We start from the raw sequence: 19,687 nt of genomic DNA on the forward strand, positions 1-19,687 counted from the left end.
CCAGAAACAGTTTTCCTTAATAAAAAATGATGAGTCTGCATACCATATTTAAGTGGGAGCCCGGCTAGCTCAGTCGGTAGAGCATGAGACTCTTAATCTCAGGGTCGTGGGTTCGAGCCCCACGTTGGGCGAAAACGAGTATTTTTTGCTGGATGATAGCATTGGCTCTCATAATATGGTGATTAATCTTGCATTAGACATGCACTAACTCCTAAAAATTGTATCTCCCTTGGTTACTCATTCATGAGAAATGTATCTCCAAGATTAGGTAGGGCCTGAGTCTAGGTTAACATACAGTGATATCACTCCTATTCAAGTACTAAACATGCCAACCTGAAGTGTAAAACATCCCCTAGGTGTAGTTAAGGCATCAGTTAGGAGTGAACTGAACACTCATGTTATGGGCAATTAGACTTAAAATAAAGTGTGGACAGCAGTAACGTTACTTTTGAAATGTGATGCTGAGTGAGCACACAGGGGAATTAGCTCAAATGGTAGAGCGCTCGCTTAGCATGCGAGAGGTAGCGGGATCGATGCCCGCATTCTCCATTCTAAAATTTGCATACATTTTACTTTTTAACTTGTAATTGCCATGGTTGTTGCAGAGTAAGAACAGAAAAGTCACAGATGGCTTTCAAATTTGGTGTCATTATAACAACTAAAGTGGTTTAATCAAAAGTGTTTAGGTATTCTATAGCACGTGAGAGGAATTTGATTTCTTATGCAATCTCAAAATGAAAATTTCACACCTTCCATTTTCATTTCGTCTTATTTTACTTGACATTCTTTCCTCTGAAGGATGTATAAAAGTGAAGTTCCTTGCAAAACAAGAGCAGAGGAATATCCAGAAACAGTTTTCCTTAATAAAAAATGATGAGTCTGTATACCATATTTAAGTGGGAGCCCGGCTAGCTCAGTCGGTAGAGCATGAGACTCTTAATCTCAGGGTCGTGGGTTCGAGCCCCACGTTGGGCGAAAACGAGTATTTTTTGCTGGATGATAGCATTGGCTCTCATAATATGGTGATTAATCTTGCATTAGACATTCACTAACTCCTAAAAATTGTATCTCCCTTGGTTACTCATTCATGAGAAATGTATCTCCAAGATTAGGTAGGGCCTGAGTCTAGGTTAACATACAGTGATATCACTCCTATTCAAGTACTAAACATGCCAACCTGAAGTGTAAAACATCCCCTAGGTGTAGTTAAGGCATCAGTTAGGAGTGAACTGAACACTCATGTTATGGGCAATTAGACTTAAAATAAAGTGTGGACAGCAGTAACGTTACTTTTGAAATGTGATGCTGAGTGAGCACACAGGGGAATTAGCTCAAATGGTAGAGCGCTCGCTTAGCATGCGAGAGGTAGCGGGATCGATGCCCGCATTCTCCATTCTAAAATTTGCATACATTTTACTTTTTAACTTGTAATTGCCATGGTTGTTGCAGAGTAAGAACAGAAAAGTCACAGATGGCTTTCAAATTTGGTGTCATTATAACAACTAAAGTGGTTTAATCAAAAGTGTTTAGGTATTCTATAGCACGTGAGAGGAATTTGATTTCTTATGCAATCTCAAAATGAAAATTTCACACCTTCCATTTTCATTTCGTCTTATTTTACTTGACATTCTTTCCTCTGAAGGATGTATAAAAGTGAAGTTCCTTGCAAAACAAGAGCAGAGGAATATCCAGAAACAGTTTTCCTTAATAAAAAATGATGAGTCTGCATACCATATTTAAGTGGGAGCCCGGCTAGCTCAGTCGGTAGAGCATGAGACTCTTAATCTCAGGGTCGTGGGTTCGAGCCCCACGTTGGGCGAAAACGAGTATTTTTTGCTGGATGATAGCATTGGCTCTCATAATATGGTGATTAATCTTGCATTAGACATGCACTAACTCCTAAAAATTGTATCTCCCTTGGTTACTCATTCATGAGAAATGTATCTCCAAGATTAGGTAGGGCCTGAGTCTAGGTTAACATACAGTGATATCACTCCTATTCAAGTACTAAACATGCCAACCTGAAGTGTAAAACATCCCCTAGGTGTAGTTAAGGCATCAGTTAGGAGTGAACTGAACACTCATGTTATGGGCAATTAGACTTAAAATAAAGTGTGGACAGCAGTAACGTTACTTTTGAAATGTGATGCTGAGTGAGCACACAGGGGAATTAGCTCAAATGGTAGAGCGCTCGCTTAGCATGCGAGAGGTAGCGGGATCGATGCCCGCATTCTCCATTCTAAAATTTGCATACATTTTACTTTTTAACTTGTAATTGCCATGGTTGTTGCAGAGTAAGAACAGAAAAGTCACAGATGGCTTTCAAATTTGGTGTCATTATAACAACTAAAGTGGTTTAATCAAAAGTGTTTAGGTATTCTATAGCACGTGAGAGGAATTTGATTTCTTATGCAATCTCAAAATGAAAATTTCACACCTTCCATTTTCATTTCGTCTTATTTTACTTGACATTCTTTCCTCTGAAGGATGTATAAAAGTGAAGTTCCTTGCAAAACAAGAGCAGAGGAATATCCAGAAACAGTTTTCCTTAATAAAAAATGATGAGTCTGTATACCATATTTAAGTGGGAGCCCGGCTAGCTCAGTCGGTAGAGCATGAGACTCTTAATCTCAGGGTCGTGGGTTCGAGCCCCACGTTGGGCGAAAACGAGTATTTTTTGCTGGATGATAGCATTGGCTCTCATAATATGGTGATTAATCTTGCATTAGACATTCACTAACTCCTAAAAATTGTATCTCCCTTGGTTACTCATTCATGAGAAATGTATCTCCAAGATTAGGTAGGGCCTGAGTCTAGGTTAACATACAGTGATATCACTCCTATTCAAGTACTAAACATGCCAACCTGAAGTGTAAAACATCCCCTAGGTGTAGTTAAGGCATCAGTTAGGAGTGAACTGAACACTCATGTTATGGGCAATTAGACTTAAAATAAAGTGTGGACAGCAGTAACGTTACTTTTGAAATGTGATGCTGAGTGAGCACACAGGGGAATTAGCTCAAATGGTAGAGCGCTCGCTTAGCATGCGAGAGGTAGCGGGATCGATGCCCGCATTCTCCATTCTAAAATTTGCATACATTTTACTTTTTAACTTGTAATTGCCATGGTTGTTGCAGAGTAAGAACAGAAAAGTCACAGATGGCTTTCAAATTTGGTGTCATTATAACAACTAAACTGGTTTAATCAAAAGTGTTTAGGTATTCTATAGCACGTGAGAGGAATTTGATTTCTTATGCAATCTCAAAATGAAAATTTCACACCTTCCATTTTCATTTCGTCTTATTTTACTTGACATTCTTTCCTCTGAAGGATGTATAAAAGTGAAGTTCCTTGCAAAACAAGAGCAGAGGAATATCCAGAAACAGTTTTCCTTAATAAAAAATGATGAGTCTGCATACCATATTTAAGTGGGAGCCCGGCTAGCTCAGTCGGTAGAGCATGAGACTCTTAATCTCAGGGTCGTGGGTTCGAGCCCCACGTTGGGCGAAAACGAGTATTTTTTGCTGGATGATAGCATTGGCTCTCATAATATGGTGATTAATCTTGCATTAGACATGCACTAACTCCTAAAAATTGTATCTCCCTTGGTTACTCATTCATGAGAAATGTATCTCCAAGATTAGGTAGGGCCTGAGTCTAGGTTAACATACAGTGATATCACTCCTATTCAAGTACTAAACATGCCAACCTGAAGTGTAAAACATCCCCCAGGTGTAGTTAAGGCATCAGTTAGGAGTGAACTGAACACTCATGTTATGGGCAATTAGACTTAAAATAAAGTGTAGACAGCAGTAACGTTACTTTTGAAATGTGATGCTAAGTGAGCACACAGGGGAATTAGCTCAAATGGTAGAGTGCTCGCTTAGCATGCGAGAGGTAGCGGGATCGATGCCCGCATTCTCCATTCTAAAATTTGCATACATTTTACTTTTTAACTTGTAATTGCCATGGTTGTTGCAGAGTAAGAACAGAAAAGTCACAGATGGCTTTCAAATTTGGTGTCATTATAACAACTAAAGTGGTTTAATCAAAAGTGTTTAGGTATTCTATAGCACGTGAGAGGAATTTGATTTCTTATGCAATCTCAAAATGAACATTTCACACCTTCCATTTTCATTTCGTCTTATTTTACTTGACATTCTTTCCTCTGAAGGATGTATAAAAGTGAAGTTCCTTGCAAAACAAGAGCAGAGGAATATCCAGAAACGGTTTTCCTTAATAAAAAATGATGAGTCTGCATACCATATTTATTTGGGTCCCGGCTAGCTCAGTCGGTAGAGCTATGAGACTCTTAATCTCAGGGTCGTGGGTTCGAGCCCCACGTTGGGCGAAAACGAGTATTTTTTGCTGGATGATAGCATTGGCTCTCATAATATGGTGATTAATCTTGCATTAGACATGCACTAACTCCTAAAAATTGTATCTCCCTTGGTTACTCATTCATGAGAAATGTATCTCCAAGATTAGGTAGGGCCTGAGTCTAGGTTAACATACAGTGATATCACTCCTATTCAAGTACTAAACATGCCAACCTGAAGTGTAAAACATCCCCTAGGTGTAGTTAAGGCATCAGTTAGGAGTGAACTGAACACTCATGTTATGGGCAATTAGACTTAAAATAAAGTGTGGACAGCAGTAACGTTACTTTTGAAATGTGATGCTGAGTGAGCACACAGGGGAATTAGCTCAAATGGTAGAGCGCTCGCTTAGCATGCGAGAGGTAGCGGGATCGATGCCCGCATTCTCCATTCTAAAATTTGCATACATTTTACTTTTTAACTTGTAATTGCCATGGTTGTTGCAGAGTAAGAACAGAAAAGTCACAGATGGCTTTCAAATTTGGTGTCATTATAACAACTAAAGTGGTTTAATCAAAAGTGTTTAGGTATTCTATAGCACGTGAGAGGAATTTGATTTCTTATGCAATCTCAAAATGAAAATTTCACACCTTCCATTTTCATTTCGTCTTATTTTACTTGACATTCTTTCCTCTGAAGGATGAATAAAAGTGAAGTTCCTTGCAAAACAAGAGCAGAGGAATATCCAGAAACAGTTTTCCTTAATAAAAAATGATGAGTCTGCATACCATATTTAAGTGGGAGCCCGGCTAGCTCAGTCGGTAGAGCATGAGACTCTTAATCTCAGGGTCGTGGGTTCGAGCCCCACGTTGGGCGAAAACGAGTATTTTTTGCTGGATGATAGCATTGGCTCTCATAATATGGTGATTAATCTTGCATTAGACATGCACTAACTCCTAAAAATTGTATCTCCCTTGGTTACTCATTCATGAGAAATGTATCTCCAAGATTAGGTAGGGCCTGAGTCTAGGTTAACATACAGTGATATCACTCCTATTCAAGTACTAAACATGCCAACCTGAAGTGTAAAACATCCCCTAGGTGTAGTTAAGGCATCAGTTAGGAGTGAACTGAACACTCATGTTATGGGCAATTAGACTTAAAATAAAGTGTGGACAGCAGTAACGTTACTTTTGAAATGTGATGCTGAGTGAGCACACAGGGGAATTAGCTCAAATGGTAGAGCGATCGCTTAGCATGCGAGAGGTAGCGGGATCGATGCCCGCATTCTCCATTCTAAAATTTGCATACATTTTACTTTTTAACTTGTAATTGCCATGGTTGTTGCAGAGTAAGAACAGAAAAGTCACAGATGGCTTTCAAATTTGGTGTCATTATAACAACTAAAGTGGTTTAATCAAAAGTGTTTAGGTATTCTATAGCACGTGAGAGGAATTTGATTTCTTATGCAATCTCAAAATGAAAATTTCACACCTTCCATTTTCATTTCGTCTTATTTTACTTGACATTCTTTCCTCTGAAGGATGTATAAAAGTGAAGTTCCTTGCAAAACAAGAGCAGAGGAATATCCAGAAACAGTTTTCCTTAATAAAAAATGATGAGTCTGCATACCATATTTAAGTGGGAGCCCGGCTAGCTCAGTCGGTAGAGCATGAGACTCTTAATCTCAGGGTCGTGGGTTCGAGCCCCACGTTGGGCGAAAACGAGTATTTTTTGCTGGATGATAGCATTGGCTCTCATAATATGGTGATTAATCTTGCATTAGACATTCACTAACTCCTAAAAATTGTATCTCCCTTGGTTACTCATTCATGAGAAATGTATCTCCAAGATTAGGTAGGGCCTGAGTCTAGGTTAACATACAGTGATATCACTCCTATTCAAGTACTAAACATGCCAACCTGAAGTGTAAAACATCCCCTAGGTGTAGTTAAGGCATCAGTTAGGAGTGAACTGAACACTCATGTTATGGGCAATTAGACTTAAAATAAAGTGTGGACAGCAGTAACGTTACTTTTGAAATGTGATGCTGAGTGAGCACACAGGGGAATTAGCTCAAATGGTAGAGCGCTCGCTTAGCATGCGAGAGGTAGTGGGATCGATGCCCGCATTCTCCATTCTAAAATTTGCATACATTTTACTTTTTAACTTGTAATTGCCATGGTTGTTGCAGAGTAAGAACAGAAAAGTCACAGATGGCTTTCAAATTTGGTGTCATTATAACAACTAAAGTGGTTTAATCAAAAGTGTTTAGGTATTCTATAGCACGTGAGAGGAATTTGATTTCTTATGCAATCTCAAAATGAAAATTTCACACCTTCCATTTTCATTTCGTCTTATTTTACTTGACATTCTTTCCTCTGAAGGATGTATAAAAGTGAAGTTCCTTGCAAAACAAGAGCAGAGGAATATCCAGAAACAGTTTTCCTTAATAAAAAATGATGAGTCTGCATACCATATTTAAGTGGGAGCCCGGCTAGCTCAGTCGGTAGAGCATGAGACTCTTAATCTCAGGGTCGTGGGTTCGAGCCCCACGTTGGGCGAAAACGAGTATTTTTTGCTGGATGATAGCATTGGCTCTCATAATATGGTGATTAATCTTGCATTAGACATGCACTAACTCCTAAAAATTGTATCTCCCTTGGTTACTCATTCATGAGAAATGTATCTCCAAGATTAGGTAGGGCCTGAGTCTAGGTTAACATACAGTGATATCACTCCTATTCAAGTACTAAACATGCCAACCTGAAGTGTAAAACATCCCCTAGGTGTAGTTAAGGCATCAGTTAGGAGTGAACTGAACACTCATGTTATGGGCAATTAGACTTAAAATAAAGTGTGGACAGCAGTAACGTTACTTTTGAAATGTGATGCTGAGTGAGCACACAGGGGAATTAGCTCAAATGGTAGAGTGCTCGCTTAGCATGCGAGAGGTAGCGGGATCGATGCCCGCATTCTCCATTCTAAAATTTGCATACATTTTACTTTTTAACTTGTAATTGCCATGGTTGTTGCAGAGTAAGAACAGAAAAGTCACAGATGGCTTTCAAATTTGGTGTCATTATAACAACTAAAGTGGTTTAATCAAAAGTGTTTAGGTATTCTATAGCACGTGAGAGGAATTTGATTTCTTATGCAATCTCAAAATGAACATTTCACACCTTCCATTTTCATTTCGTCTTATTTTACTTGACATTCTTTCCTCTGAAGGATGTATAAAAGTGAAGTTCCTTGCAAAACAAGAGCAGAGGAATATCCAGAAATGGTTTTACTTAATAAAAAATGATGAGTCTGCATACCATATTTATTTGGGTCCCGGCTAGCTCAGTCGGTAGAGCTATGAGACTCTTAATCTCAGGGTCGTGGGTTCGAGCCCCACGTTGGGCGAAAACGAGTATTTTTTGCTGGATGATAGCATTGGCTCTCATAATATGGTGATTAATCTTGCATTAGACATGCACTAACTCCTAAAAATTGTATCTCCCTTGGTTACTCATTCATGAGAAATGTATCTCCAAGATTAGGTAGGGCCTGAGTCTAGGTTAACATACAGTGATATCACTCCTATTCAAGTACTAAACATGCCAACCTGAAGTGTAAAACATCCCCTAGGTGTAGTTAAGGCATCAGTTAGGAGTGAACTGAACACTCATGTTATGGGCAATTAGACTTAAAATAAAGTGTGGACAGCAGTAACGTTACTTTTGAAATGTGATGCTGAGTGAGCACACAGGGGAATTAGCTCAAATGGTAGAGTGCTCGCTTAGCATGTGAGAGGTAGCGGGATCGATGCCCGCATTCTCCATTCTAAAATTTGCATACATTTTACTTTTTAACTTGTAATTGCCATGGTTGTTGCAGAGTAAGAACAGAAAAGTCACAGATGGCTTTCAAATTTGGTGTCATTATAACAACTAAAGTGGTTTAATCAAAAGTGTTTAGGTATTCTATAGCACGTGAGAGGAATTTGATTTCTTATGCAATCTCAAAATGAACATTTCACACCTTCCATTTTCATTTCGTCTTATTTTACTTGACATTCTTTCCTCTGAAGGATGTATAAAAGTGAAGTTCCTTGCAAAACAAGAGCAGAGGAATATCCAGAAATGGTTTTACTTAATAAAAAATGATGAGTCTGCATACCATATTTATTTGGGTCCCGGCTAGCTCAGTCGGTAGAGCTATGAGACTCTTAATCTCAGGGTCGTGGGTTCGAGCCCCACGTTGGGCGTAAACGAGTATTTTTTGCTGGATGATAGCATTGGCTCTCATAATATGGTGATTAATCTTGCATTAGACATGCACTAACTCCTAAAAATTGTATCTCCCTTGGTTACTCATTCATGAGAAATGTATCTCCAAGATTAGGTAGGGCCTGAGTCTAGGTTAACATACAGTGATATCACTCCTATTCAAGTACTAAACATGCCAACCTGAAGTGTAAAACATCCCCTAGGTGTAGTTAAGGCATCAGTTAGGAGTGAACTGAACACTCATGTTATGGGCAATTAGACTTAAAATAAAGTGTGGACAGCAGTAACGTTACTTTTGAAATGTGATGCTGAGTGAGCACACAGGGGAATTAGCTCAAATGGTAGAGCGCTCGCTTAGCATGCGAGAGGTAGCGGGATCGATGCCCGCATTCTCCATTCTAAAATTTGCATACATTTTACTTTTTAACTTGTAATTGCCATGGTTGTTGCAGAGTAAGAACAGAAAAGTCACAGATGGCTTTCAAATTTGGTGTCATTATAACAACTAAAGTGGTTTAATCAAAAGTGTTTAGGTATTCTATAGCACGTGAGAGGAATTTGATTTCTTATGCAATCTCAAAATGAAAATTTCACACCTTCCATTTTCATTTCGTCTTATTTTACTTGACATTCTTTCCTCTGAAGGATGAATAAAAGTGAAGTTCCTTGCAAAACAAGAGCAGAGGAATATCCAGAAACAGTTTTCCTTAATAAAAAATGATGAGTCTGCATACCATAGTTAAGTGGGAGCCCGGCTAGCTCAGTCGGTAGAGCATGAGACTCTTAATCTCAGGGTCGTGGGTTCGAGCCCCACGTTGGGCGAAAACGAGTATTTTTTGCTGGATGATAGCATTGGCTCTCATAATATGGTGATTAATCTTGCATTAGACATGCACTAACTCCTAAAAATTGTATCTCCCTTGGTTACTCATTCATGAGAAATGTATCTCCAAGATTAGGTAGGGCCTGAGTCTAGGTTAACATACAGTGATATCACTCCTATTCAAGTACTAAACATGCCAACCTGAAGTGTAAAACATCCCCTAGGTGTAGTTAAGGCATCAGTTAGGAGTGAACTGAACACTCATGTTATGGGCAATTAGACTTAAAATAAAGTGTGGACAGCAGTAACGTTACTTTTGAAATGTGATGCTGAGTGAGCACACAGGGGAATTAGCTCAAATGGTAGAGCGCTCGCTTAGCATGCGAGAGGTAGCGGGATCGATGCCCGCATTCTCCATTCTAAAATTTGCATACATTTTACTTTTTAACTTGTAATTGCCATGGTTGTTGCAGAGTAAGAACAGAAAAGTCACAGATGGCTTTCAAATTATGTGTCATTATAACAACTAAAGTGGTTTAATCAAAAGTGTTTAGGTATTCTATAGCACGTGAGAGGAATTTGATTTCTTATGCAATCTCAAAATGAAAATTTCACACCTTCCATTTTCATTTCGTCTTATTTTACTTGACATTCTTTCCTCTGAAGGATGTATAAAAGTGAAGTTCCTTGCAAAACAAGAGCAGAGGAATATCCAGAAACAGTTTTCCTTAATAAAAAATGATGAGTCTGCATACCATATTTAAGTGGGAGCCCGGCTAGCTCAGTCGGTAGAGCATGAGACTCTTAATCTCAGGGTCGTGGGTTCGAGCCCCACGTTGGGCGAAAACGAGTATTTTTTGCTGGATGATAGCATTGGCTCTCATAATATGGTGATTAATCTTGCATTAGACATTCACTAACTCCTAAAAATTGTATCTCCCTTGGTTACTCATTCATGAGAAATGTATCTCCAAGATTAGGTAGGGCCTGAGTCTAGGTTAACATACAGTGATATCACTCCTATTCAAGTACTAAACATGCCAACCTGAAGTGTAAAACATCCCCTAGGTGTAGTTAAGGCATCAGTTAGGAGTGAACTGAACACTCATGTTATGGGCAATTAGACTTAAAATAAAGTGTGGACAGCAGTAACGTTACTTTTGAAATGTGATGCTGAGTGAGCACACAGGGGAATTAGCTCAAATGGTAGAGCGCTCGCTTAGCATGCGAGAGGTAGCGGGATCGATGCCCGCATTCTCCATTCTAAAATTTGCATACATTTTACTTTTTAACTTGTAATTGCCATGGTTGTTGCAGAGTAAGAACAGAAAAGTCACAGATGGCTTTCAAATGTGGTGTCATTATAACAACTAAAGTGGTTTAATCAAAAGTGTTTAGGTATTCTATAGCACGTGAGAGGAATTTGATTTCTTATGCAATCTCAAAATGAAAATTTCACACCTTCCATTTTCATTTCGTCTTATTTTACTTGACATTCTTTCCTCTGAAGGATGTATAAAAGTGAAGTTCCTTGCAAAACAAGAGCAGAGGAATATCCAGAAACAGTTTTCCTTAATAAAAAATGATGAGTCTGCATACCATATTTAAGTGGGAGCCCGGCTAGCTCAGTCGGTAGAGCATGAGACTCTTAATCTCAGGGTCGTGGGTTCGAGCCCCACGTTGGGCGAAAACGAGTATTTTTTGCTGGATGATAGCATTGGCTCTCATAATATGGTGATTAATCTTGCATTAGACATGCACTAACTCCTAAAAATTGTATCTCCCTTGGTTACTCATTCATGAGAAATGTATCTCCAAGATTAGGTAGGGCCTGAGTCTAGGTTAACATACAGTGATATCACTCCTATTCAAGTACTAAACATGCCAACCTGAAGTGTAAAACATCCCCTAGGTGTAGTTAAGGCATCAGTTAGGAGTGAACTGAACACTCATGTTATGGGCAATTAGACTTAAAATAAAGTGTGGACAGCAGTAACGTTACTTTTGAAATGTGATGCTGAGTGAGCACACAGGGGAATTAGCTCAAATGGTAGAGTGCTCGCTTAGCATGCGAGAGGTAGCGGGATCGATGCCCGCATTCTCCATTCTAAAATTTGCATACATTTTACTTTTTAACTTGTAATTGCCATGGTTGTTGCAGAGTAAGAACAGAAAAGTCACAGATGGCTTTCAAATTTGGTGTCATTATAACAACTAAAGTGGTTTAATCAAAAGTGTTTAGGTATTCTATAGCACGTGAGAGGAATTTGATTTCTTATGCAATCTCAAAATGAACATTTCACACCTTCCATTTTCATTTCGTCTTATTTTACTTGACATTCTTTCCTCTGAAGGATGTATAAAAGTGAAGTTCCTTGCAAAACAAGAGCAGAGGAATATCCAGAAATGGTTTTACTTAATAAAAAATGATGAGTCTGCATACCATATTTATTTGGGTCCCGGCTAGCTCAGTCGGTAGAGCTATGAGACTCTTAATCTCAGGGTCGTGGGTTCGAGCCCCACGTTGGGCGAAAACGAGTATTTTTTGCTGGATGATAGCATTGGCTCTCATAATATGGTGATTAATCTTGCATTAGACATGCACTAACTCCTAAAAATTGTATCTCCCTTGGTTACTCATTCATGAGAAATGTATCTCCAAGATTAGGTAGGGCCTGAGTCTAGGTTAACATACAGTGATATCACTCCTATTCAAGTACTAAACATGCCAACCTGAAGTGTAAAACATCCCCTAGGTGTAGTTAAGGCATCAGTTAGGAGTGAACTGAACACTCATGTTATGGGCAATTAGACTTAAAATAAAGTGTGGACAGCAGTAACGTTACTTTTGAAATGTGATGCTGAGTGAGCACACAGGGGAATTAGCTCAAATGGTAGAGTGCTCGCTTAGCATGCGAGAGGTAGCGGGATCGATGCCCGCATTCTCCATTCTAAAATTTGCATACATTTTACTTTTTAACTTGTAATTGCCATGGTTGTTGCAGAGTAAGAACAGAAAAGTCACAGATGGCTTTCAAATTTGGTGTCATTATAACAACTAAAGTGGTTTAATCAAAAGTGTTTAGGTATTCTATAGCACGTGAGAGGAATTTGATTTCTTATGCAATCTCAAAATGAACATTTCACACCTTCCATTTTCATTTCGTCTTATTTTACTTGACATTCTTTCCTCTGAAGGATGTATAAAAGTGAAGTTCCTTGCAAAACAAGAGCAGAGGAATATCCAGAAATGGTTTTACTTAATAAAAAATGATGAGTCTGCATACCATATTTATTTGGGTCCCGGCTAGCTCAGTCGGTAGAGCTATGAGACTCTTAATCTCAGGGTCGTGGGTTCGAGCCCCACGTTGGGCGAAAACGAGTATTTTTTGCTGGATGATAGCATTGGCTCTCATAATATGGTGATTAATCTTGCATTAGACATGCACTAACTCCTAAAAATTGTATCTCCCTTGGTTACTCATTCATGAGAAATGTATCTCCAAGATTAGGTAGGGCCTGAGTCTAGGTTAACATACAGTGATATCACTCCTATTCAAGTACTAAACATGCCAACCTGAAGTGTAAAACATCCCCTAGGTGTAGTTAAGGCATCAGTTAGGAGTGAACTGAACACTCATGTTATGGGCAATTAGACTTAAAATAAAGTGTGGACAGCAGTAACGTTACTTTTGAAATGTGATGCTGAGTGAGCACACAGGGGAATTAGCTCAAATGGTAGAGCGCTCGCTTAGCATGCGAGAGGTAGCGGGATCGATGCCCGCATTCTCCATTCTAAAATTTGCATACATTTTACTTTTTAACTTGTAATTGCCATGGTTGTTGCAGAGTAAGAACAGAAAAGTCACAGATGGCTTTCAAATTTGGTGTCATTATAACAACTAAAGTGGTTTAATCAAAAGTGTTTAGGTATTCTATAGCACGTGAGAGGAATTTGATTTCTTATGCAATCTCAAAATGAAAATTTCACACCTTCCATTTTCATTTCGTCTTATTTTACTTGACATTCTTTCCTCTGAAGGATGTATAAAAGTGAAGTTCCTTGCAAAACAAGAGCAGAGGAATATCCAGAAATGGTTTTACTTAATAAAAAATGATGAGTCTGCATACCATATTTATTTGGGTCCCGGCTAGCTCAGTCGGTAGAGCTATGAAACTCTTAATCTCAGGGTCGTGGGTTCGAGCCCCACGTTGGGCGAAAACGAGTATTTTTTGCTGGATGATAGCATTGGCTCTCATAATATGGTGATTAATCTTGCATTAGACATGCACTAACTCCTAAAAATTGTATCTCCCTTGGTTACTCATTCATGAGAAATGTATCTCCAAGATTAGGTAGGGCCTGAGTCTAGGTTAACATACAGTGATATCACTCCTATTCAAGTACTAAACATGCCAACCTGAGGTGTAAAACATCCCCTAGGTGTAGTTAAGGCATCAGTTAGGAGTGAACTGAACACTCAGGTTATGGGCAATTAGACTTAAAATAAAGTGTGGACAGCAGTAACGTTACTTTTGAAATGTGATGCTGAGTGAGCACACAGGGGAGTTAGCTCAAATGGTAGAGCGCTCGCTTAGCATGCGAGAGGTAGCGGGATCGATGCCCGCATTCTCCATTCTAAAATTTGCATACATTTTACTTTTTAACTTGTAATTGCCATGGTTGTTGCAGAGTAAGAACAGAAAAGTCACAGATGGCTTTCAAATTTGGTGTCATTATAACAACTAAAGTGGTTTAATCAAAAGTGTTTAGGTATTCTATAGCACGTGAGAGGAATTTGATTTCTTATGCAATCTCAAAATGAACATTTCACACCTTCCATTTTCATTTCGTCTTATTTTACTTGACATTCTTTCCTCTGAAGGATGTATAAAAGTGAAGTTCCTTGCAAAACAAGAGCAGAGGAATATCCAGAAACGGTTTTCCTTAATAAAAAATGATGAGTCTGCATACCATATTTATTTGGGTCCCGGCTAGCTCAGTCGGTAGAGCTATGAGACTCTTAATCTCAGGGTCGTGGGTTCGAGCCCCACGTTGGGCGAAAACGAGTATTTTTTGCTGGATGATAGCATTGGCTCTCATAATATGGTGATTAATCTTGCATTAGACATGCACTAACTCCTAAAAATTGTATCTCCCTTGGTTACTCATTCATGAGAAATGTATCTCCAAGATTAGGTAGGGCCTGAGTCTAGGTTAACATACAGTGATATCACTCCTATTCAAGTACTAAACATGCCAACCTGAAGTGTAAAACATCCCCTAGGTGTAGTTAAGGCATCAGTTAGGAGTGAACTGAACACTCATGTTATGGGCAATTAGACTTAAAATAAAGTGTGGACAGCAGTAACGTTACTTTTGAAATGTGATGCTGAGTGAGCACACAGGGGAATTAGCTCAAATGGTAGAGCGCTCGCTTAGCATGCGAGAGGTAGCGGGATCGATGCCCGCATTCTCCATTCTAAAATTTGCATACATTTTACTTTTTAACTTGTAATTGCCATGGTTGTTGCAGAGTAAGAACAGAAAAGTCACAGATGGCTTTCAAATTTGGTGTCATTATAACAACTAAAGTGGTTTAATCAAAAGTGTTTAGGTATTCTATAGCACGTGAGAGGAATTTGATTTCTTATGCAATCTCAAAATGAACATTTCACACCTTCCATTTTCATTTCGTCTTATTTTACTTGACATTCTTTCCTCTGAAGGATGTATAAAAGTGAAGTTCCTTGCAAAACAAGAGCAGAGGAATATCCAGAAACGGTTTTCCTTAATAAAAAATGATGAGTCTGCATACCATATTTATTTGGGTCCCGGCTAGCTCAGTCGGTAGAGCTATGAGACTCTTAATCTCAGGGTCGTGGGTTCGAGCCCCACGTTGGGCGAAAACGAGTATTTTTTGCTGGATGATAGCATTGGCTCTCATAATATGGTGATTAATCTTGCATTAGACATGCACTAACTCCTAAAAATTGTATCTCCCTTGGTTACTCATTCATGAGAAATGTATCTCCAAGATTAGGTAGGGCCTGAGTCTACGTTAACATACAGTGATATCACTCCTATTCAAGTACTAAACATGCCAACCTGAAGTGTAAAACATCCCCTAGGTGTAGTTAAGGCATCAGTTAGGAGTGAACTGAACACTCATGTTATGGGCAATTAGACTTAAAATAAAGTGTGGACAGCAGTAACGTTACTTTTGAAATGTGATGCTGAGTGAGCACACAGGGGAATTAGCTCAAATGGTAGAGTGCTCGCTTAGCATGCGAGAGGTAGCGGGATCGATGCCCGCATTCTCCATTCTAAAATTTGCATACATTTTACTTTTTAACTTGTAATTGCCATGGTTGTTGCAGAGTAAGAACAGAAAAGTCACAGATGGCTTTCAAATTTGGTGTCATTATAACAACTAAAGTGGTTTAATCAAAAGTGTTTAGGTATTCTATAGCACGTGAGAGGAATTTGATTTCTTATGCAATCTCAAAATGAAAATTTCACACCTTCCATTTTCATTTCGTCTTATTTTACTTGACATTCTTTCCTCTGAAGGATGTATAAAAGTGAAGTTCCTTGCAAAACAAGAGCAGAGGAATATCCAGAAACAGTTTTCCTTAATAAAAAATGATGAGTCTGCATACCATATTTAAGTGGGAGCCCGGCTAGCTCAGTCGGTAGAGCATGAGACTCTTAATCTCAGGGTCGTGGGTTCGAGCCCCACGTTGGGCGAAAACGAGTATTTTTTGCTGGATGACAGCATTGGCTCTCATAATATGGTGATTAATCTTGCATTAGACATGCACTAACTCCTAAAAATTGTATCTCCCTTGGTTACTCATTCATGAGAAATGTATCTCCAAGATTAGGTAGGGCCTGAGTCTAGGTTAACATACAGTGATATCACTCCTATTCAAGTACTAAACATGCCAACCTGAAGTGTAAAACATCCCCTAGGTGTAGTTAAGGCATCAGTTAGGAGTGAACTGAACACTCATGTTATGGGCAATTAGACTTAAAATAAAGTGTGGACAGCAGTAACGTTACTTTTGAAATGTGATGCTGAGTGAGCACACAGGGGAATTAGCTCAAATGGTAGAGCGCTCGCTTAGCATGCGAGAGGTAGCGGGATCGATGCCCGCATTCTCCATTCTAAAATTTGCATACATTTTACTTTTTAACTTGTAATTGCCATGGTTGTTGCAGAGTAAGAACAGAAAAGTCACAGATGGCTTTCAAATTTGGTGTCATTATAACAACTAAAGTGGTTTAATCAAAAGTGTTTAGGTATTCTATAGCACGTGAGAGGAATTTGATTTCTTATGCAATCTCAAAATGAAAATTTCACACCTTCCATTTTCATTTCGTATTATTTTACTTGACATTCTTTCCTCTGAAGGATGTATAAAAGTGAAGTTCCTTGCAAAACAAGAGCAGAGGAATATCCAGAAACAGTTTTCCTTAATAAAAAATGATGAGTCTGCATACCATATTTAAGTGGGAGTCCGGCTAGCTCAGTCGGTAGAGCATGAGACTCTTAATCTCAGGGTCGTGGGTTCGAGCCCCACGTTGGGCGAAAACGAGTATTTTTTGCTGGATGATAGCATTGGCTCTCATAATATGGTGATTAATCTTGCATTAGACATGCACTAACTCCTAAAAATTGTATCTCCCTTGGTTACTCATTCATGAGAAATGTATCTCCAAGATTAGGTAGGGCCTGAGTCTAGGTTAACATACAGTGATATCACTCCTATTCAAGTACTAAACATGCCAACCTGAAGTGTAAAACATCCCCTAGGTGTAGTTAAGGCATCAGTTAGGAGTGAACTGAACACTCATGTTATGGGCAATTAGACTTAAAATAAAGTGTGGACAGCAGTAACGTTACTTTTGAAATGTGATGCTGAGTGAGCACACAGGGGAATTAGCTCAAATGGTAGAGTGCTCGCTTAGCATGCGAGAGGTAGCGGGATCGATGCCCGCATTCTCCATTCTAAAATTTGCATACATTTTACTTTTTAACTTGTAATTGCCATGGTTGTTGCAGAGTAAGAACAGAAAAGTCACAGATGGCTTTCAAATTTGGTGTCATTATAACAACTTAAGTGGTTTAATCAAAAGTGTTTAGGTATTCTATAGCACGTGAGAGGAATTTGATTTCTTATGCAATCTCAAAATGAAAATTTCACACCTTCCATTTTCATTTCGTCTTATTTTACTTGACATTCTTTCCTCTGAAGGATGTATAAAAGTGAAGTTCCTTGCAAAACAAGAGCAGAGGAATATCCAGAAACGGTTTTCCTTAATAAAAAATGATGAGTCTGCATACCATATTTAAGTGGGAGCCCGGCTAGCTCAGTCGGTAGAGCTATGAGACTCTTAATCTCAGGGTCGTGGGTTCGAGCCCCACGTTGGGCAAAAACGAGTATTTTTTGCTGGATGATTGCATTGGCTCTCATAATATGGTGATTAATCTTGCATTAGACATGCACTAACTCCTAAAAATTGTATCTCCCTTGGTTACTCATTCATGAGAAATGTATCTCCAAGATTAGGTAGGGCCTGAGTCTAGGTTAACATACAGTGATATCACTCCTATTCAAGTACTAAACATGCCAACCTGAAGTGTAAAACATCCCCTAGGTGTAGTTAAGGCATCAGTTAGGAGTGAACTGAACACTCATGTTATGGGCAATTAGACTTAAAATAAAGTGTGGACAGCAGTAACGTTACTTTTGAAATGTGATGCTGAGTGAGCACACAGGGGAATTAGCTCAAATGGTAGAGCGCTCGCTTAGCATGCGAGAGGTAGCGGGATCGATGCCCGCATTCTCCATTCTAAAATTTGCATACATTTTACTTTTTAACTTGTAATTGCCATGGTTGTTGCAGAGTAAGAACAGAAAAGTCACAGATGGCTTTCAAATTTGGTGTCATTATAACAACTTAAGTGGTTTAATCAAAAGTGTTTAGGTATTCTATAGCACGTGAGAGGAATTTGATTTCTTATGCAATCTCAAAATGAAAATTTCACACCTTCCATTTTCATTTCGTCTTATTTTACTTGACATTCTTTCCTCTGAAGGATGTATAAAAGTGAAGTTCCTTGCAAAACAAGAGCAGAGGAATATCCAGAAACGGTTTTCCTTAATAAAAAATGATGAGTCTGCATACCATATTTAAGTGGGATCCCGGCTAGCTCAGTCGGTAGAGCATGAGACTCTTAATCTCAGGGTCGTGTGTTCGAGCCCCACGTTGGGCGAAAACGAGTATTTTTTGCTGGATGATAGCATTGGCTCTCATAATATGGTGATTAATCTTGCATTAGACATGCACTAACTCCTAAAAATTGTATCTCCCTTGGTTACTCATTCATGAGAAATGTATCTCCAAGATTAGGTAGGGCCTGAGTCTAGGTTAACATACAGTGATATCACTCCTATTCAAGTACTAAACATGCCAACCTGAAGTGTAAAACATCCCCTAGGTGTAGTTAAGGCATCAGTTAGGAGTGAACTGAACACTCATGTTATGGGCAATTAGACTTAAAATAAAGTGTGGACAGCAGTAACGTTACTTTTGAAATGTGATGCTGAGTGAGCACACAGGGGAATTAGCTCAAATGGTAGAGTGCTCGCTTAGCATGCGAGAGGTAGCGGGATCGATGCACGCATTCTCCATTCTAAAATTTGCATACATTTTACTTTTTAACCTGTAATTGCCATGGTTGTTGCAGAGTAAGAACAGAAAAGTCACAGATGGCTTTCAAATTTGGTGTCATTATAACAACTAAAGTGGTTTAATCAAAAGTGTTTAGGTATTCTATAGCACGTGAGAGGAATTTGATTTCTTATGCAATCTCAAAATGAAAATTTCACACCTTCCATTTTCATTTCGTCTTATTTTACTTGACATTCTTTCCTCTGAAGGATGTATAAAAGTGAAGTTCCTTGCAAAACAAGAGCAGAGGAATATCCAGAAACGGTTTTCCTTAATAAAAAATGATGAGTCTGCATACCATATTTATCTGGGTCCTGGCTAGCTCAGTCGGTAGAGCTATGAGACTCTTAATCTCAGGGTCGTGGGTTCGAGCCCCACGTTGGGCGAAAACGAGTATTTTTTGCTGGATGATAGCATTGGCTCTCATAATATGGTGATTAATCTTGCATTAGACATGCACTAACTCCTAAAAATTGTATCTCCCTTGGTTACTCATTCATGAGAAATGTATCTCCAAGATTAGGTAGGG

At 38.9% G+C, this 19,687-nt stretch overlaps 25 non-coding genes across 25 annotated transcripts; all 25 read left to right on the forward strand.

Moving 5' to 3' along the window:
- The first annotated feature begins 58 nt into the window (after window positions 1–58).
- Window positions 59–131, forward strand: TRNAK-CUU (transfer RNA lysine (anticodon CUU)). The gene has a single exon. It is a non-coding gene; the product is annotated as a tRNA-Lys (tRNA).
- Window positions 132–476: 345 nt separating this feature from the next.
- TRNAA-AGC (transfer RNA alanine (anticodon AGC)) lies at window positions 477–549 on the forward strand. Its single transcript has one exon. It is a non-coding gene; the product is annotated as a tRNA-Ala (tRNA).
- Window positions 550–902: 353 nt separating this feature from the next.
- TRNAK-CUU (transfer RNA lysine (anticodon CUU)) lies at window positions 903–975 on the forward strand. Its single transcript has one exon. It is a non-coding gene; the product is annotated as a tRNA-Lys (tRNA).
- Window positions 976–1,320: 345 nt separating this feature from the next.
- Window positions 1,321–1,393, forward strand: TRNAA-AGC (transfer RNA alanine (anticodon AGC)). The gene has a single exon. It is a non-coding gene; the product is annotated as a tRNA-Ala (tRNA).
- A 353-nt stretch (window positions 1,394–1,746) lies between these two features.
- Window positions 1,747–1,819, forward strand: TRNAK-CUU (transfer RNA lysine (anticodon CUU)). The gene has a single exon. It is a non-coding gene; the product is annotated as a tRNA-Lys (tRNA).
- Window positions 1,820–2,164: 345 nt separating this feature from the next.
- Window positions 2,165–2,237, forward strand: TRNAA-AGC (transfer RNA alanine (anticodon AGC)). Its single transcript has one exon. It is a non-coding gene; the product is annotated as a tRNA-Ala (tRNA).
- Window positions 2,238–2,590: 353 nt separating this feature from the next.
- TRNAK-CUU (transfer RNA lysine (anticodon CUU)) lies at window positions 2,591–2,663 on the forward strand. Its single transcript has one exon. It is a non-coding gene; the product is annotated as a tRNA-Lys (tRNA).
- A 345-nt stretch (window positions 2,664–3,008) lies between these two features.
- On the forward strand, window positions 3,009–3,081 carry TRNAA-AGC (transfer RNA alanine (anticodon AGC)). Its single transcript has one exon. It is a non-coding gene; the product is annotated as a tRNA-Ala (tRNA).
- Window positions 3,082–3,434: 353 nt separating this feature from the next.
- TRNAK-CUU (transfer RNA lysine (anticodon CUU)) lies at window positions 3,435–3,507 on the forward strand. Its single transcript has one exon. It is a non-coding gene; the product is annotated as a tRNA-Lys (tRNA).
- A 1,189-nt stretch (window positions 3,508–4,696) lies between these two features.
- TRNAA-AGC (transfer RNA alanine (anticodon AGC)) lies at window positions 4,697–4,769 on the forward strand. Its single transcript has one exon. It is a non-coding gene; the product is annotated as a tRNA-Ala (tRNA).
- Window positions 4,770–5,122: 353 nt separating this feature from the next.
- On the forward strand, window positions 5,123–5,195 carry TRNAK-CUU (transfer RNA lysine (anticodon CUU)). Its single transcript has one exon. It is a non-coding gene; the product is annotated as a tRNA-Lys (tRNA).
- A 771-nt stretch (window positions 5,196–5,966) lies between these two features.
- Window positions 5,967–6,039, forward strand: TRNAK-CUU (transfer RNA lysine (anticodon CUU)). The gene has a single exon. It is a non-coding gene; the product is annotated as a tRNA-Lys (tRNA).
- A 771-nt stretch (window positions 6,040–6,810) lies between these two features.
- Window positions 6,811–6,883, forward strand: TRNAK-CUU (transfer RNA lysine (anticodon CUU)). The gene has a single exon. It is a non-coding gene; the product is annotated as a tRNA-Lys (tRNA).
- Window positions 6,884–8,916: 2,033 nt separating this feature from the next.
- Window positions 8,917–8,989, forward strand: TRNAA-AGC (transfer RNA alanine (anticodon AGC)). The gene has a single exon. It is a non-coding gene; the product is annotated as a tRNA-Ala (tRNA).
- A 353-nt stretch (window positions 8,990–9,342) lies between these two features.
- Window positions 9,343–9,415, forward strand: TRNAK-CUU (transfer RNA lysine (anticodon CUU)). The gene has a single exon. It is a non-coding gene; the product is annotated as a tRNA-Lys (tRNA).
- Window positions 9,416–9,760: 345 nt separating this feature from the next.
- TRNAA-AGC (transfer RNA alanine (anticodon AGC)) lies at window positions 9,761–9,833 on the forward strand. Its single transcript has one exon. It is a non-coding gene; the product is annotated as a tRNA-Ala (tRNA).
- Window positions 9,834–10,186: 353 nt separating this feature from the next.
- On the forward strand, window positions 10,187–10,259 carry TRNAK-CUU (transfer RNA lysine (anticodon CUU)). Its single transcript has one exon. It is a non-coding gene; the product is annotated as a tRNA-Lys (tRNA).
- Window positions 10,260–10,604: 345 nt separating this feature from the next.
- Window positions 10,605–10,677, forward strand: TRNAA-AGC (transfer RNA alanine (anticodon AGC)). Its single transcript has one exon. It is a non-coding gene; the product is annotated as a tRNA-Ala (tRNA).
- A 353-nt stretch (window positions 10,678–11,030) lies between these two features.
- TRNAK-CUU (transfer RNA lysine (anticodon CUU)) lies at window positions 11,031–11,103 on the forward strand. Its single transcript has one exon. It is a non-coding gene; the product is annotated as a tRNA-Lys (tRNA).
- A 2,033-nt stretch (window positions 11,104–13,136) lies between these two features.
- TRNAA-AGC (transfer RNA alanine (anticodon AGC)) lies at window positions 13,137–13,209 on the forward strand. Its single transcript has one exon. It is a non-coding gene; the product is annotated as a tRNA-Ala (tRNA).
- Window positions 13,210–13,980: 771 nt separating this feature from the next.
- TRNAA-AGC (transfer RNA alanine (anticodon AGC)) lies at window positions 13,981–14,053 on the forward strand. Its single transcript has one exon. It is a non-coding gene; the product is annotated as a tRNA-Ala (tRNA).
- Window positions 14,054–14,824: 771 nt separating this feature from the next.
- TRNAA-AGC (transfer RNA alanine (anticodon AGC)) lies at window positions 14,825–14,897 on the forward strand. Its single transcript has one exon. It is a non-coding gene; the product is annotated as a tRNA-Ala (tRNA).
- Window positions 14,898–16,094: 1,197 nt separating this feature from the next.
- Window positions 16,095–16,167, forward strand: TRNAK-CUU (transfer RNA lysine (anticodon CUU)). The gene has a single exon. It is a non-coding gene; the product is annotated as a tRNA-Lys (tRNA).
- A 345-nt stretch (window positions 16,168–16,512) lies between these two features.
- TRNAA-AGC (transfer RNA alanine (anticodon AGC)) lies at window positions 16,513–16,585 on the forward strand. Its single transcript has one exon. It is a non-coding gene; the product is annotated as a tRNA-Ala (tRNA).
- A 1,616-nt stretch (window positions 16,586–18,201) lies between these two features.
- On the forward strand, window positions 18,202–18,274 carry TRNAA-AGC (transfer RNA alanine (anticodon AGC)). The gene has a single exon. It is a non-coding gene; the product is annotated as a tRNA-Ala (tRNA).
- Window positions 18,275–19,687: the final 1,413 nt, after the last annotated feature.

The sequence above is a fragment of the Triturus cristatus genome, chromosome 4_1, assembly GCF_964204655.1.
Source record: "Triturus cristatus chromosome 4_1, aTriCri1.1, whole genome shotgun sequence".
Classification (NCBI taxonomy): Eukaryota; Metazoa; Chordata; class Amphibia; order Caudata; family Salamandridae; genus Triturus; species Triturus cristatus.